Source organism: Thermobia domestica, chromosome 5 (genome assembly GCF_964235325.1).
Source record: "Thermobia domestica chromosome 5, izTheDome1.hap1.1, whole genome shotgun sequence".
NCBI classification, from domain to species: domain Eukaryota; kingdom Metazoa; phylum Arthropoda; class Insecta; order Zygentoma; family Lepismatidae; genus Thermobia; species Thermobia domestica.
In genome coordinates this window covers 17,207,577-17,225,999 of record NC_137458.1, presented here as the reverse complement: position 1 = coordinate 17,225,999, position 18,423 = coordinate 17,207,577, and the positions used below count along the sequence as shown (strand labels likewise).

Below are 18,423 nucleotides of genomic sequence, written 5' to 3'. Positions count from 1 at the left end.
TGTTTTATTTTTCCACGTAGTCCCCCTAAATCGAGATACATTTACGCCATCTCTCCGATAACGATTTTATACCACTTTTAAAAAAATCATTCCTCGAGCCCTGCAAAATATCCCAGTACAGCACTTTTCACCTCTGCATGAAGAAAATCGCTGACCCTCAAAAAACATTTTTCAGGTTTCTAAATAAGTGAAAGTTCGAGAGGGCGCATAGGTGGGCGTGGCAACAGTTCGAATCCATAGGAATGATTTTTTTTCATGGATGCAAGGGACGCGTGAACGCGCGTATTGTCTTGGTTAAACAAACTTTTCTTCGTAGCATTTCTGGCCTTTTAACCTGATTTATTTACGCAAACGTCCTAGAAGGGTACAGTAGTATTCAGAATTGACAGTCTTTCCCTTTTCCAAGAAATCAATCAGGATAACACCCCTAACATCCTCAAAAAATTGCAACTCTATCCATCACGACTCTGGAACTCACTAAAGAAATAATAAACACTTCTGACCAGAGTATATACACTTGTTTATTAAAAACTAAATTCCAGTGTAACAGTTTCAACAACGTAACGTTGTCTTCATCAGACACTAACTGAAAGAGATGGCTTAGAGCGCAGTTATATATACTAAAAGTGAAAGTCCTTGTGTGTATGGGAAGCCACCTGGGTCGGACTTTCCCTGGCGTCATCTTTCGGCCACCTGCCCTGACTTAATTACCCTTTCACCTGTGTTTATCTTTTCCAGACACACCTGTTGTTTATACTTGACCAATTGCCTTAAAACATTTTCTCTTAATCTACCTCTGATGCCTATTAGAAATAAATAACAGACTATACTACATACAACTAATTATAAATACAACAATACAAATATATATATATATATATATATATATATATATATATATATATATAGAGAGAGAGAGAGAGAGAGAGAGAGAGAGAGAGAGACAAAAATAAACTATAAAATATAACAATATATAAAACTCTATATAACTATATACAATTTTAAACTATATAAAATATTAAATATATAAATATAAATTACATGTAAATATGTTCAATCTTGTTTTTTCACTTCAATTTGTTCTAATAATTTATCCCATAGATCATGTATTAATAGTCCACTTGTCCAGTTCATTAATTTGTCACTCTTCTCTTTCTTTATCCTTCTTGCTTCCTTCCATTTCCTTATCATTGGTCTATTCTCCGTTTCTAGCCCCTTTACACCTTCCCAATCTATATCATGCCCCGTTTCTTTAACATGTTTATATATGGCATTATTTTCTCTCTTAAGTCTCACATCATCCCTATGTTGTTTAATTCTCTCCCTAGGTTTTTTCCTTGTTTCCCCTATGTATATCATATCACAATCCTTACACGTCACTTTATACACTACACCTTCATCTTTCTCACATATTTCCTTCGTTCTACTTTTCGCTTTCTTATTTCCAAAATTCTTCTTCCTCCTTTTTTGTACGTCTTCACACCACCTCTTCTAAGTAAGTTCTTTAGTGCTTCTGTCTTCTCCCCGATGCTCTCTATCCCGTGCCATTTGTTCTCCTCCTCTTTCTTTCTCTCCTTTCTCCTTCCTTTCCTTCTTTCCTCTTCAATTCTGTTCTTCCTTAACTTTTGTCTGTTGTACCCGTTCTGCTCTAGTAAACTGTGGAACTTCTCTATGTCCTCCTTCTTTTTCTCCTCTTTAGTATCTATTTCTTCTATTCTTCTCTCCATATTCCTTATGAACTTTCTTTTGGTGCTGTAATCCACATCACTTCTTTCGTGGCAGTAAACTCCTGCCGCACATTCTTTCCTATACCATCTTGTTGTAAATCGTCCATCTTTTCTCTCTATAGTCATGTCCAGGAAGTTTATAATGTTGTTGTTCTCCACTTCCATTTCCAGTCTTATCCCTTTTTCTTCAACCTTCTTTACGAATTTTTCCAGTTGTCTCTTTGTTCCTCTCCATACCCCCAAACAGTCATCCACGTATCTGCAAAATAATATTAGGTTGTTTCCACCTTCTCCTATCACTTTCTGTTCCCATCTGTTCATCACCAGTTCTGACAACACTGGGCTTAATCTTGAACCTATACTCAGTCCTTCCTTGATCTTGACTAGTTTGTTCCCTATTGTACAAAAACTATTGTCCCATAGTACTCTCAAGGCTTTCACTATCTTCTCTTTCTTCCAGTCTCTTATTTCTCTCCCTTTCATCTAATCTTCTATGACTTTCACTATGTAATCCCTCTTTATACTCGAAAACATTGCTTTAACGTCAATACTAAACATAATTGTTTTCTCCTTCTTATTTCCTATACATTCTAACATTCTTTTCACTTCCTCCGTATTTTTTACTCGATGACTCTATTGACCTATCCGTATCTCTTCTGCTATTTTTCTTAACTCTTCTTCTAATGGTTCTAGACAGTTTCCTCTACAGTCCAACACTGGCCTTAGCTTAATCTCTTCCTTGTGAATCTTCGGGAATCCTTTCATCTTTGGAATCCTTCCTTCTTTCCGTTCTCAACCACTTCCTTGAGTACCTCATCCTTAATCTTCTTCTCCCCTATGACTTCATACGTTTCATCACAAAGTTCATCCAATTTTCTTTCATACCATTCTTTCTGCATCACTACCACTGCACCTCCTTTGTCCGCTTGTTCAATAACCACGTCTTTCCTCTTCCTCAGTCTTTTTAAGCCCACCCTTTCTTCTTTACTAAGGTTCCCCTTTCTAACGTAAGCATTCTGTCTCACTATCGCCACCACTCTTCTCCTTATTCTCTCTCTCTCTTCTTTGTCTTTCACATCCATGATAGCTTCTTCTACTGAAAACACTACTTCTTTGATATCCACTTTTTCGTCTTTCACTTTAAATTTGTGTCCCAGTTTTAGGAACTTTCTTTCTTCCTCCGTTAGATCCACATTTCCTATAACTACCACTCTGTTCTCCTCACCCACTGTCAAAGAAGAGAGAGAGAGAATAAGGAGAAGAGTGGTGGCGATAGTGAGACAGAATGCTTACGTTAGAAAGGGGAACCTTAGTAAAGAAGAAAGGGTGGGCTTAAAAAGACTGAGGAAGAGGAAAGACGTGGTTATTGAACAAGCGGACAAAGGAGGTGCAGTGGTAGTGATGCAGAAAGAATGGTATGAAAGAAAATTGAATGAACTTTGTGATGAAACGTATGAAGTCATAGGGGAGAAGAAGATTAAGGATGAGGTACTCAAGGAAGTGGTTGAGAACGGAAAGAAGGAAGGATTCCAAAGATGAAAGGATTCCCGAAGATTCACAAGGAAGAGATTAAGCTAAGGCCAGTGTTGGACTGTAGAGGAAACTGTCTAGAACCATTAGAAGAAGAGTTAAGAAAAATAGCAGAAGAGATACGGATAGGTCAAGAGAGTCATCGAGTAAAAAATACGGAGGAAGTGAAAAGAATGTTAGAATGTATAGGAAATAAGAGGGAGAAAACAATTATGTTTAGTATTGACGTTAAAGCAATGTTTTCGAGTATAAAGAGGGATTACATAGTGAAAGTCATAGAAGATTAGATGAAAGGGAGAGAAATAAGAGACTGGAAGAAAGAGAAGATAGTGAAAGCCTTGAGAGTACTATGGGACAATAGTTTTTGTACAATAGGGAACAAACTAGTCAAGATCAAGGAAGGACTGAGTATAGGTTCAAGATTAAGCCCAGTGTTGTCAGAACTGGTGATGAACAGATGGGAACAGAAAGTGATAGGAGAAGGTGGAAACAACCTAATATTATTTTGCAGATACGTGGATGACTGTTTGGGGGTATGGAGAGGAACAAAGAGACAACTGGAAAAATTCGTAAAGAAGGTTGAAGAAAAAGGGATAAGACTGGAAATGGAAGTGGAGAACAACAACATTATAAACTTCCTGGACATGACTATAGAGAGAAAAGATGGACGATTTACAACAAGATGGTATAGGAAAGAATGTGCGGCAGGAGTTTACTGCCACGAAAGAAGTGATGTGGATTACAGCACCAAAAGAAAGTTCATAAGGAATATGGAGAGAAGAATAGAAGAAATAGATACTAAAGAGGAGAAAAAGAAGGAGGACATAGAGAAGTTCCACAGTTTACTAGAGCAGAACGGGTACAACAGACAAAAGTTAAGGAAGAACAGAATTGAAGAGGAAAGAAGGAAAGGAAGGAGAAAGGAGAGAAAGAAAGAGGAGGAGAACAAATGGCACGGGATAGAGAGCATCGGGGAGAAGACAGAAGCACTAAAGAACTTACTTAGAAGAGGTGGTGTGAAGACGTACAAAAAAGGAGGAAGAAGAATTTTGGAAATAAGAAAGCGAAAAGTAGAACGAAGGAAATATGTGAGAAAGATGAAGGTGTAGTGTATAAAGTGACGTGTAAGGATTGTGATATGATATACATAGGGGAAACAAGGAAAAAACCTAGGGAGAGAATTAAACAACATAGGGATGATGTGAGACTTAAGAGAGAAAATAATGCCATATATAAACATGTTAAAGAAACGGGGCATGATATAGATTGGGAAGGTGTAAAGGGGCTAGAAACGGAGAATAGACCAATGATAAGGAAATGGAAGGAAGCAAGAAGGATAAAGAAAGAGAAGAGTGACAAATTAATGAACTGGACAAGTGGACTATTAATACATGATCTATAGGATAAATTATTAGAACAAATTGAAGTGAAAAAACAAGATTGAACATATTTACATGTAATTTATATTTATATATTTAATATTTTATATAGTTTAATATTGTTATAGTTTAAAATTGTATATAGTTATATAGAGTTTTATATATTGTTATATTTTATAGTTTATTTTTGTCTATATATATATATATATATATATATATATATATATATATATATATATATATATTTGTATTGCTGTATTTATAATCAGTTGTATGTAGTATAGTCTGTTTTAAGGCAATTGGTCAAGTATAAACAACAGGTGTGTCTGGAAAAGATAAACACAGGTGAAAGGGTAATTAAGTCAGGGCAGGTGGCCGAAAGATGACGCCAGGGGAATTCGACCCAGGTGGCTTCCCATACACACAAGGACTTTCACTTTTAGTATATATAACTGCGCTCTAAGACATCTCTTTCAGTTAGTGTCTGATGAAGACAACGTTACGTTGTTGAAACTGTTACACTGGAATTTAGTTTTTAATAAACAAGTGTATATATTCTGGTCAGAAGTGTTTATTATTATTTCAAAAAATTGATGCCATAACCTTGTTTGGCTTTCTTTGGGACAGTAGATCCAGGTCGTTTCCATTGCTTCGACTGTTGTTTTGTTTCCGGTGTATGATGGTGTACCCATGTCTCGTCCATAGTCACATATCTGTCAATAAACTCCTCCGGATCACTTTGAAACAGTTAAAAACAATCACAGGAAAGGGTGAGTTGGTTATGTTTGTGTTCAACTGAAGCAACTTGGGTACCCACCTCGCGAACACCTTAGAAAACCCTAATTCGTTTACGATAATGTTTCGTGCTCGCTCGTAGAAAATAGTCACTGTCTCAGCTATCTCTTGGATTTTGATTCTGTGGTCATTCAAAATCATGTCACAAATTTTGTTGACATTTTCTGTAGTGGTCGCATTGAAGGCATGCCACTGCGGGGATCATCTTCAGTGCTGTTTCTGCCACTCTTAAATTCAGCTACCCACTTTTCCACCATGAAATACGAGAGCGCGGAGTCTTCTAGTATCTCTACCATGTCCATATGAATTTCCTGTAGTGTTAAGCCCTTTTATACAGATTATACAGATACTTAATGGCAGCTCGGTGCTTGATTTTCTCCATGTTCAAATTTCCCGTCACTTCCGCCGACTTAGCGCCTTATAAACTCTTTATTTGCACAATGACTACCAACGAATATAGCTACGCAGCTAATGTATACAAACATAAAATAATTTCTCCCTTCCAAGTCAGGCCACGAATTTTCCAGTCCCCCTCGTAGCATTACAGGTCCTTTTCTCTTAAGTAATTCCAAATTTATGCTTTACCATATTTTATTCCGTATATTTTTGTTCTTGTAACAATCTTCCCAAGCCGTGCTCCCAAATCCCCAAACAGGGATTCCTTTACCCTGAAAGTAAACGCGTAACATAATGATTGGTTTTCAACTTCAGCCACTTCAGCCACTTATAGATATATAATCAACACGTGAAACCCTCTGCTAAGGTCATCAGTAGCTGAGTGAGTTCTTGTGTAAAGTAAATGTGAAAGAAAAGTTAAAAACTTGGAGACGAAGCTCAAAAGAAAATAGACACCTTTTCACTTGTACATCTTGAATTGCTTCCATATTTAAAAATGCACTTATGATGGTTATTATTTCTGAAAATTTTATGTCTTGCTGTAGTCTTGCTTTTGAAGGTGGAAATCTGGGTATGCATCAATAACTCGAATCTATATTTTGTCCAAGCTGCCTACTTCAGTATTTTATAGGTACCAAGTATTCATCTTTTCGTCGACGAAGATCTTTTTTTTTCAGCATTGTCATGGACTTTATATAGTGTTCACCATTCTCAGAATGTTTGAAAGCGATAGATCATTGTATTTTGTATCTCTTTCATATTTTTGTTTCTGACATGAATATTTATTTTAGTCATGTCTGTGTAACTGAAAAAAGTTGCAAGTGGAACTGGTACATTCCTGTTCCATCCAGTCCATTCACAGAAGCCATTCCAATTCTTCCAGTGTTTAATATAGTTGTGTTGGTTTTAAGAAGGTTAGAAAAGCATTTCCTACAAAGAAGAACCTTATTTTAAAAAATTGTTAGTTTGGGATTTGTTTAATGACAGATTTGTCTGATCTGGTCGAAACCTTAATAATATGATCCTTTCGGAGAAGAGCCTATCTTTCTCAACATCTTAAAACCCGTTACTTCTAAAACATTTTCGTAACTGGGGGCGCGGTGGCTCAGTGGTAGAGCGTTCACCTCCGGTGCTTGGGGTCATTGGTTCGATCCCAGCTCGCGCCGTGTGGACTTTGTGGTGGACATACACCGTGCTCGTGGGTTTTCTCGGGGTTCTCCCGTTTCCTCCCACATTCTTCATTCCACCATTTCATTCATTTCTCATAATCACCGTCTCCTTTAGCCTAACCGGCATAACCGTGGGACGTAAAACTTAAAGATTTCATTTCATTTTTCGTAACTTTCGTTTATGCTCCAACAATTAACTTTGGTAGAAAAGTTCTAAATCTCAGCATTCTGTAATCAACTCGAGGTTACAAAGGTATGTCCGGTAATATTCTCTCAGTATCCTTTTACATTATGTACTTATATTATTAGTGTATGTTGTTACTTCGTGGTATAAAGGTTGATCCCTTTCCATTCAAACAAATTGAAGTTGCCTTCCTAAAGTATACCATCTCGCCACCATCGATCATACTGGATATGATGGCCACAGAAATGGACCATTCCACGGCATCCTACTTTCCACAGCAGCAGAAATTGTTGCAGCTGTATTTTCCGACTTCTGCATGCAAGCTTCCCAGAAACTATTTACCATGCGAACCCGACATGAAGGTATCGTTTGAGAACTCCTAAAGCACAATAATCTGTGGGATTAGCATTTATACTTTAACGGAAATATCCTCGAACGGAACAGCATGGATACCAGTTGCATCTATCTACTACATGTCGGTAGAAAGCCAGCGATGTTTTGTCTTTGTAACTTGAAAACTTTGACTTGGTGCAGTTCCACACAATAAATATCATCATCATACAATGCTAGTATTTCGTCTCTGTAAACTAGGAATAGGACGTGTTTTTAATAATAAATAGCATTGATTTTTGACATTTTTTCGGTTTTACGGACCTTGAGCTATCCTTTTTCGCAGCAACCAGTAACAACTATAAAACTTTTCGAGAAACTTTATATTGACGGACAAAGTTACATTGGTCTTTTTTGTGAATACTTCGCTAGATGATGGCCTGAATTTTTCTGTAATTACTTAGGTAAATTCACGCTTCGTCCGTTGTCACAACTGATTTCCACCGTTCACCAACTAGGTAATGGTCGTAAGCCTTTTGCCCTCGTCTTTCGCTTTACGATATGCCGTGGTGTTAACACACACTGGCGTTGCGGACAGTTCGGAGCCGCAATTTGTGATGGATTGTACGATTCACTGTTGATTGTGTTTTTTTGGCGAACTGTAATCTATTGGCCACAACACACTGTGGTAATGGATTATCGTAGGCCATTGTATACTGAATCCTCCTTAGCACTGGTCGTGGGAGTTTCAGTTAAAGCTCCTTTTGGATGCGATTTTGTTAATGATGTGAGTTGTCGAGGAGGCTGCTGTGCATAACGTTTGATTATTACACTGGCGGTGGCTTATCCTGCCACAGAGCCATTTTTGAACACTGTTCTAATATGCGGTAAATGCGCAAGTTTGCATAGGAAAGAGCCATGACGTACCCTTGCCAAAAGCGATTTTTTCAGCAGCATCTTGTCTACTAGATCAGCGTTTCTCAATCTTTTTTCCTTTGGGGTTTCAAACTTGCACGACACCCCTGCATATGATTTTTTTCCTAGATACAAAAAAAAGAAGAAGAAAGAAAGAAAAAGAAAAAAGAAAAAAAAATAATTACATACAATACTTCGTTTATTATGGAACGACTATGAGATACAAATCTCACAAGCAAATTACGTAAGGTTCTTGAATAGAAACATATTAACATAAAAGAAACTTATGACTCTTAATGAAAATATTAGAAATTTCACGACACACCAATGTGTTGCGACACAGCTGTTGAGAAACGCTGCACTAGATCACCATCACGCTGCTACACAACAGATGAGAAAGTGATTCACGTATACATACACTTTTGTTGCTCTGTAAAACCCATTTTGGCAGGTCTGCAAGTAGACACGGACACGGAATGGACACGGACCAGCCTCTGTATTATGCTTCACTACTGGCTAGCAGCCATCTTTCAGCGAAGGTCTTGAATCTATTCTCATGACTTGTGTATCAAGAGCACCACAAACGAAGCGTGAGAGGAATAGACAAACCCAGAAAATTAAATAAGTTAAATCTTTGGGGTTTTATCTGTGTAGTATTTATTTTAGCTGATGTTTCAAACGAATTGACTGTGTTTATTGTCAGAGTTAAATCATCCATCCCAAAAAAAATACAGTATTACATACGCTGTTACCATAGTTGGAAAAATTAATACAACTCTGATGAAAAGGCAATCATTACGTTTGAAATGTCAGTTAAAATATATAATACACAGATGAAACACCAAAACTTTTAATTTATTTAATTACAGACATCTCCGTGAAAATTATGTGGAATATACTGGGTATATCAAAAGTCCAGGGCCAACTTCGTTATGAAGAAAGATACGAAAAAAAAAAAGTGGAAAAAGAAGAAAGTTGTAACCGCAGGTGATTTTCAATTTAAAAAAGTGGAATTTATCGAATCGCACCAATCGTTTGAGCTCCACGCTGGTAAGACGTCCTAATGAAAAAGGCAACGTTACCAGTTCATCAGGCCCCTTACCATACCAACAATACAACATCGCTGGGAAACGGAATTGAGATGCTCTAGGTACCCTACACAAGAATAATGTGCACATGTTCATCGTGGCATTTTTTGTGTGCCCTTACGTTTTATTCGAACAGCCTGCTGAACATTACTAGAAGTGATATAAACCTATGAAAACGCTGTGATATCCCACACATGGTTCTATTTGTAAACAGTAACATATGCTCTTATTTACAAACAATACCACGTGCATTTACTACAAACCACTATGAGATGCAGACGATAGAACATGAGCGCGCCCACTCATCACGTGATGGAGGAGGAACACTAGCGCCACTGCTACACGAGCAGCTATAAAATTCAGGGGATCAATGGAATGGGTATCAGTTAGTCCTTGGCTGGTCAAGTCCTCTCCCTTAGCTTGCAGTGGAGCTCTAAGTCCTCCCTTTCCCATTTAGCTTGCAGCAGAGTTTTGAGAGATTCTTTACCACAAAACCACCCAGTTTGCTGTAGAACTTCGTGTTTCCCTTTTCTCGCTTAGTTTGCTGTGGTACTCTGTGGAACTCCAACCTCTCATTGCTTGCAGCAGAGCATTCACCACCCCACTTAGCTTGCAATGGAGTTTTGTGAGGAATCCTTCCCTTCGCCATCTGGTCTTGGGACACCTACTTATCCTAATCACCTAGAGAACCTTTATACTTATTTAGTGAAATTGTATCATATTGTGTTATACTTGGAAGTTGTGTAATAAAATTGGTAGAGGGAGAAAACGATTCCCGTATATAATTGGTCTACTTTCTACCTACTTGAGCAGAATTTTACAGTATTCTCTTCTAGTAAAGTACTAACAAGGAACGGACATGAACATGTCATCCGAATCGAACCTAGTCCATTTGATAAACATAACAAAGATAAGTTCATGCACAAAAAAACAAGTGCCATGAACAACTAAGTAAGTCTCTGGGGCCCATTAACCCTGTTAGTATAAAGAAGATAGACTCGCAGTGAAATAGCTATTGCATCAACAAAGTTCACTGGAAAGTCATGGTTTATAGTTCATTCTCTTCAGCATGAATTAAGCTTTCCAGAGGTGTTATGTATCGGTGCCCATAAATCACTTGAAGAGGGAAAATTGGGAAAATTCCCTCCAGAAATCCCTCCCATCAACCATGTCCCCTCTGGAGTGGCCCCGGGTAAAATCATACAATCCAAGTGTATCTTGAAAAATACTATAGCAGATAGGAAATGTGTGTACCACATATAATGTTAGGTCATAAGTTCGGTTTTGTATGTACAGAGCGTACTGGTATACACCCCCTCATACGTATCCCGTCTGTCAAAACAAAACTTGGTACAGTCATTTCTTATCCTCTATAGTATTTTTCGAGATATAATTGGATTATGTGCTTTTACCCGGGGCCACTCGAGAGGGGGAATTTCTGGAGGTAATTTTCCCGACATTCTCCCAATTTTCCCTGTTCAAGTACGTTAGAGGCCCAATACATAGCACATCGGAAAATCTTGTTTTATGTTGAAGAGAATTCACTATAAACCATGACTTTCCAATGAACAGTGTTGATGCAATACCTATTTCACTGCGAATCTACGATTTTCTTTATACTAACAGGGTTAATGAGGCCCAGAGACTTACTCCGTTGTCCATGACACTTGTTTTTTTGTGCATGAACTTGTCTTTGTTATGTTTATCGAATTGGCTAGGTTTGATTCGGATGTCCGGATGACACGTTCATGTCCGTTCCTTGTGAGAACGAAAAACACATGCATGTTATACTCACCCAAAATAGGCAGAGTAAGTGACCATAGTCGATAAAACGCAACACGTGTTATCTAAAAGTAAATATTTTGGATTGAGAGAATTTTGAAACGCTTCTTAAATATTCTTCTAGTGTACCATATATATATTTCTTTTCTGTTTTCAGATGTTCCAAGAGAAGTAGTTCTTCCCTTTCAGTGGACGGGAACAACATTTAAGTCAGTTACAAAATTTGTACCGCACTTCTTCTGTATGTGTAGATACATAACGTATCTTAAAGTAAATTCTGAAAGTTGTATAAAATTGTTGTATTGTGTGTAAATAAATGAATTTATAGGATAGATTTATGTATTATTTGCTTAGTAAATCGCTCGGATTCAAATACTTGTACTATAGCCTTGTTCACGTTTCGAGGAATATCATAAATAAAATAATGTTTTTACGTACCTGGCGTTGTTTTTAATACCTGACATTTCACTCACTTACTGCTGCGAGCATCAGTGGCGCTTTTTGAAGATTAACTCGAGTATGAATTTAATGCTTCTTTATTTGTTCAATTGTTCACATAATTATATTCGTTTGGAAATAACTTCTCCACAGATTCTTAGACACTCTAACTGATATAAATTCTTTATGCTAAATTCTTAAGACACTTCACACACAGTTGTAAAAGTATATTGTAAAATTACTTTAATAAATCTTAGAGCAATTTAGTACAGCTAATACGGTTTTCTCGCACCATCTTTTATTATAAAAAGTTGTGTTATGTACAAATAGGTATAACAAATTAATTATATTTGTGGTCCAATGGCCAATACAAAATTCTTTATGAGTTTCGATAAATAGGTGTCCTAGGCAGCCTATTGAAGGATACCACAGAGCTCCTGGCAAGCTATGTGGTAATGGTTTAGAAATTCTCAGTACTCCAGGGAAGTAAAAAGAGTTTAAGTTCTCCCAAAGCTCCAGGCAAGCTAAGCAGGTAAAGAAACCACAGAGCTACAGGCAAAGCTAGGTGGTTATGGTTAGGATCTCGCAGTGCTCCAGGCAAGGAAAGAAAGTAGTTGAATTCCTCTAGAACTCCTGCAAGCTAAGCAGGTAAGCAAGGTATAGAGCTCTAGGCAAACGAAGTGGTTGCGGTTGGAATTTCGCTGTGCTTCAGGCAAGCTAAGTAGGTGAAAACCACAGAGCACCAGGCAAGCTAGGTGGTTATGGTTAGGATCTCGCAGTGCTCCAGGCAAGCAAAGACAGTAGTTGAATTCCTCTAGAGCTCCTGGCAAGCTAAGTGGGCAGAAATCTCAGAGTTCAGGTAAGCTAAGAGGCTTGAGTTAGGTTAAATCTCTCAGAGCTCCATACAAGCTAAGCAGGTAAGGAAACCACAGAGCTCCAGGTAAGCTAGGTGCTTGCTGTTAGGATCTCGCAGTCTCCAAGCAAGCGAAGAGAATGGTTGAGTTCCTTTAGCGCTCCTGACAGGTTAAGTAGGCAAGCTAAAGGAATGGGATGACCAGCCAAAACTGATGCTAATGAAGGTCTTACAGTGTGTTTTATACTCTCTTCTGGACAGCGCTGGCGTTAATATTCCTCTTCTGTCACATGGTCTGATGTTGATGCCTGTTGTCTGCTTGCTTATAGTAGTTGTAGTAAGAGAGGACGTTGTTTTGTTTACAAATAAGAACGTGTTGGTTTTTATAAATAAAGACAACGCGTAGGATATTACAATATTAACAGGAAATTGGAATAATAGCGATTATTTTATTTACGCTATAGCAACCAATCTCTGTTGGGTCAAATAGTTGGAGATAACTATAAATCAATTTAGGAGATTACTATAAATCCATTCAGGAGATTATTATAAATCCATTCAGGCAGTGGCGGCGGTTGGACGTTAAAAGTGAGGGGGCAAGACATGATCTGAATATTTGTATATAAATGTTAGTTTTCCTGGTTGTTTCTAACATTTCGTTTGACGAAAGGTTGTATAACTAATAGGATACTATATTTTCAGTTAAAATACCGTATATCGTATATAATAGTTTATTAAGTAAATTGAGAAGAACAACGCAAGTAGATACTAGCCCTTTGTACTCTTAAACAACGAAAGTGTGAGAAGAGATTTGATTCCTTGCTCATGAAGATCTTAAAATTCTGTCTGGAAAATTGTGTGATCAGATTATTTAATAAATTTGCAAAACAAATAAATAGAAAGGATAATATTAATCATAGTAATGAATAATGATGCTTGTTTTGCAAAAGTTATATTGAAACTGAGGATTAATGAAAAACTTAATATTTAATTCCACACATGCTATTAAATGTATGTTATTACTCTAGAAAATGAAAGGCAGTAAATACTACAAGCATATGCTACGACATTTAAAGAAATATTTGCTTTTGCAACTTCTTGAAATATGTTCGTTGCCATTAGGTGCAGTTTTCACTTTCTTGGAACACATCAAAACACAACAATACTTAGAATCAATCCACACTTCAGTTATACAAAATAAACTTAAAACCTAGAATTATGCTCAATTTACTAAATTTTATTGTATATACACTCGCACATCCTTAAACACAACACTTCACTCGTATATTACACTACAAAACAATGGAAAAGGTAGAAGTTGTTTCTTATCATGCTCTTTTTAATCGATATTCCTTACTTTAGAAAGAAGAAAAGACATTTTAGGAACTGTCAATTTTTGTGCAATTAAAGAATAACTTGTGAAATAGGCCCTACTTTTTTGCATAATGTTCTTTCGATTAGCTTCAAAGCGGCTCACTAACATATCGAGCCCTTGTAAGAAGAAATGAAAGTATGCTGAAATTGTGCTCCAATAGGTTATTTTTGGGGGTTATTTTCTGTGGCGATTAAAACGCAATTATAGTAGCTTTCTTTACTCCACGGGAAGACAACCAATACGTATTCACGCAACAGCAAATATTATATGGCAGCATTTTTTCCTATTAATCAGTAACACATACAAAATCGTTACATTTCCAAATGAAACTATATACATTAATTGGTTACTTCAAAAAAGTGCGGGGGCAACTGCCCCCCTTTGCCACCCCTAATCGCCGCCCATGCATTCAGGAGATTATTATAAATCCATTCAGGAGATTACTATAAACCCATATAGGAGATTATTATAAATCCATTCAGGAGATTACTATAAATCCATTCAGGAGATTACTATAAATCCATTCAGGAGATAACTATAAATAAATTCAGGAGATAACTATAAATCAATTCAGGAGATTACTATAAATCCATTCAGGAGATTACTATAAATAAATTCAGGAGATAACTATAAATCAATTCAAGAGATTACTATAAATCCATTCAGGAGACTACTATGAGGCTCTGCCTCAGAATGTGTTATGCCCTAGCATTATGTGTTACTATTATGCGCTTATCTCTAATGTACTAATTGAACTCTATTATAAATCATGAAAATAAAGTACTAATTTATTGAACATTAATTCTGACTTTGTCTCTTATACTTATTCCGAGCTTAATCTGACCAAAAATCCCTAAATATGCTCATAACAATGGACAACTGTGTGCAAAATGAGTGACTTGTGGTAAATCAGTCCGCAAGTAAGTTGCTCTTTGGATAATTCGGTAATACTTCCTCGTAATTAGAAATATCTCAATATGTTGAAAACGAAGAAAAAAGAATATGATATTTCAACTTTGAGTAAACACTGACAAGTTAATGAAACCTACAAAAGAAAACAAAAAAATATAAATATTTCTAGAAGTTTCCTTTAAATGGCATGGACAAGCGTTTGACCAATCACAGATAATGATTTGTTTATATTTTTTTCACTTTTCTGTATGAGTGATCCTTATTATATTGGGTTTACATGATTTTAGTGTTCTGAGATAGATATATATGTATGTATGTGTGGTTACTTAATAATGGTTTCATATTCTGAAAGAAGATTTTTAGTCTACTTTTAGTATTCAAAAGAGCCCCGAGTCCCCTGGAAAAGTCATGTTATTCTCTCCTAGAAAACTTGCTGGCTACACAAATGTTACAAAATTTGGTCTTTGCATAGCAGCTGATATTGTGTGCTTATCTTCTAACTGAACACCCGGAAATATCCTCTCTTAACTTGGAGAATAAGAAGTTATTTCGAATAGTACCGCACATGTCTCAGGACCACAAATGTTGATACTCGAAGTATCGCAAATGTCGCAGTACCGCGAATGTCGATACCGCAAGTGTTGCGCTTTCGCCAAGGGGTGGGTCCGGATCCCCCCTTTTCGAAACCAGAAATGAAAAAAATTAAGGAAAGAGGAAACAAAGAGAAACGAGGAAAAGAAGAATCAGCGTTAAAAATATAAAGCTACAGCAAGCGTTTGGTTGCTCTTTCGTATGAGGAGCTTTGTATGTAGGAAGCGGATGGGGGGGGGGGGGGTCAAGTTGAAAATTGATATTATTGTATCGGAGCTCGATGCTAATCCATTTAGCTCGATGCTAATCCTATGAACTACAAATGACGATCGATGACTCTTAGGCAGAACTTAAGAAATGCCCACAATCACTAATAATATGAGAGTGGCAACATAAATTCCAACATGCATTACACTTGTTAAAGAAATTTTCACTTTCGCGGCAATATTCATCCATTTTATAGGATGTTTTTACTGCCGAAAGAAATCTCGTTGCTATCCTTGACGACATTAAACGAAGGTAAGAGAAAGAAAGAAACGTGAAGAATGGAGTTCGAATGACCTCAGAAGACTACATCTTTTTCAATACTCTTTGAAATATTCTTTTACTCGTGATTTCTTCATAGTTTATTATTAAAATATTTCCTAGCATATTCTCATTTTATTGTCCTAACAAATCAATATGGGTATGTTGCCAGTAGAATAGTTTAGATCAGTGGCGGCGGTTGGACGTTAGAAGTGGGGAGGCAAGACATGATCTGAACAATTGTATATCAATGTTAGATTTCCTGATTGTTTCTAACACTGTTTCATGAAAGGTTGTATAACTAATAGGATACTCTTTTCACTTAAAATGCCTTATATCGTATTTCTATTTTATTAAGTAAATTCATAACAGCAATACAGGTAGTACTAGCCCTTTATACCCTTAAACAACGAAGGTGTAAGAAGAGATTTGAGTTCTTGCTCATGATCATCTTAAAATTCTGTCTGGAAAATTGTGTGATCAGATTTATTTAATAAATTTGCAAAATAAATAAATATAAGGGATAATATTAATCATAATAGTAATGAATAATGATGCTTGTTTTCAACAAGTTATATTGAAACTGGGAACTAATGAACAATTTATACTTTTAATTCTACACATGCAATTAAATGAATGTTTTTAGTCTTAGAAAATGAAATGAAATACAGTAAGTACTGCAAGCATATGCTATGACATTTAAAGAAATATGCAATTGGAATATTAATTGCTTTGAATTGCAATTAAAACGCAATTCCTGTAGCTTTCTTAACTCCATGGGAAGACAAATAACCAATATGTACTAACGCAACGGCAAATATCAAATGGCACCATTTTTTTCTATGAAACAGTAATATTTTCCACATTCTGGAAAATAAGTGCAAGTCAGGAAAAGGTCACGGAAGTAATAATGTATCAGGTGAAGTCAGGGAAATGACAGATTGGTCAGGGAAAGTCAGGGAAAAATCGATTTAGGTCCATTGTTCAATTACTGAATTTATGAAATAGGTTTGATTTCTTTACTGTTACGGGATGTAAAACGTGGTGTTCTTAGTGCTGATACTGAGGGAGTCAGTGTTCTCTGGTATAGTTGTTGAAACTAATTTTCTGTGTGAAACACATCTAACTGCATCCTGGCATATTTGCTCAAAAGGGTAGACGCTGTTCTAGAAGAATTGCATGGTGCCAAGAGGATATCTGGACAAGTGGCTGAGAACGCGAAGAAATAGTATCTCCAGCTCACAGTGAAAGCTCAGACTGAAGAATTTAAGGAACACTCGAATGAATTCATAGCCAATGATAGAGATGGTATTGGACTTAATGAGTTTTTTACTTAGTCTTAGGAAATGGGAAGAACTTTGTTGACTTATGGTCAGTTATGAAATGTGTTTTATCTTCTTTCACGGAAACGCATTTTTTGAAAGTGGTTTCACAATAAATAAAATTCTCATTGTTGACAACTTACAAGAAGAATCTCTGGTGGCTCAACGGATCATATATGATTCTGTGATGAGAATAGGTGGATCATCAGGATTAATAATTACAAGAGGTATGATAAATTCAGTGAGAAGTTCAATGAGACAATATCAGGTGTATTTGGAAAAGAAAAGAGAAATAAATGCTGGGGACGAGAAGAGGAGAGAGAAACTGAAGATTCAGCAACAAATAAAGGAGCTGGAGGAAGAAAAGAAAATTAACCTGCGAAGACAAGAACATTCAGATCAATGAGAAGAAAACTATGCGAGAAAATATGAAAACAAATTTTCAAATTTGTTGCATTTAACAACTGCACCAGCAAAAGTACGTGTTACATAATGTGTGTGTGTTCTTTTTTTTTTTTTTTTTAATAATCAGTAAAATCATGTATGAACTGTTTATTGCTATAGGCAATATTGTAATGCTGTGTAATTGGTATTATAATGTGTATTTTTTTCATATCTTAAGTACTCTGTATACTGCACACTTTCGTTTGTAACTTTACATTTTGTGAAATATGTAGGCCTAATCAATAATGGCCTAATGCACATATTTGTAAATTTACATTCCTTTGGAAAGAAAATTGAAAAAGAAAGAAACAGAAGTGGAATAGAACAAGGCCAACTATGGGGAATGTGGAGGCTGGGGTTTCTTTCTTTTTTCTATATTTTTAAGTTATTCAGGGGTCAGGGAAATCTGCAACTTTTGTCGTGGAAAGTCAGGGAAAAGTCAGAGAACTTCTCTCCAAATTGTATGGACACCCTGTTTACATTTCCAAATGAAATTATATAAATTAGGGCACTTCAAAAAAGTGGGGGGCAACTGCCCCCTCTTGCCCGCCCATGGTTTAGATTGATCGAGCCCCTGGCGTGTAACCACAGTATTTTATATCACGCCCCCTTCCCCAATTACGATATCCTGGCTAAACGAACCAATATATGTTGCCTCCTGGCTACGT

At 36.6% G+C, this 18,423-nt stretch overlaps 1 protein-coding gene across 2 annotated transcripts in view; it reads left to right on the top strand.

Annotated features, from left to right (window-relative positions):
- Positions 1–11,627, top strand: part of LOC145685753 (coiled-coil domain-containing protein 97) — a 39,674-nt gene extending 28,047 nt beyond the window's left edge. For both annotated transcript variants that reach the window (XM_081758255.1, XM_081758256.1), the window contains exon 5: positions 11,453–11,627. The gene's annotated coding sequence lies outside the window, so the exon portion shown is untranslated. The remainder of the gene's footprint in view (positions 1–11,452) is intronic.
- The last annotated feature ends 6,796 nt before the right edge of the window (positions 11,628–18,423 follow it).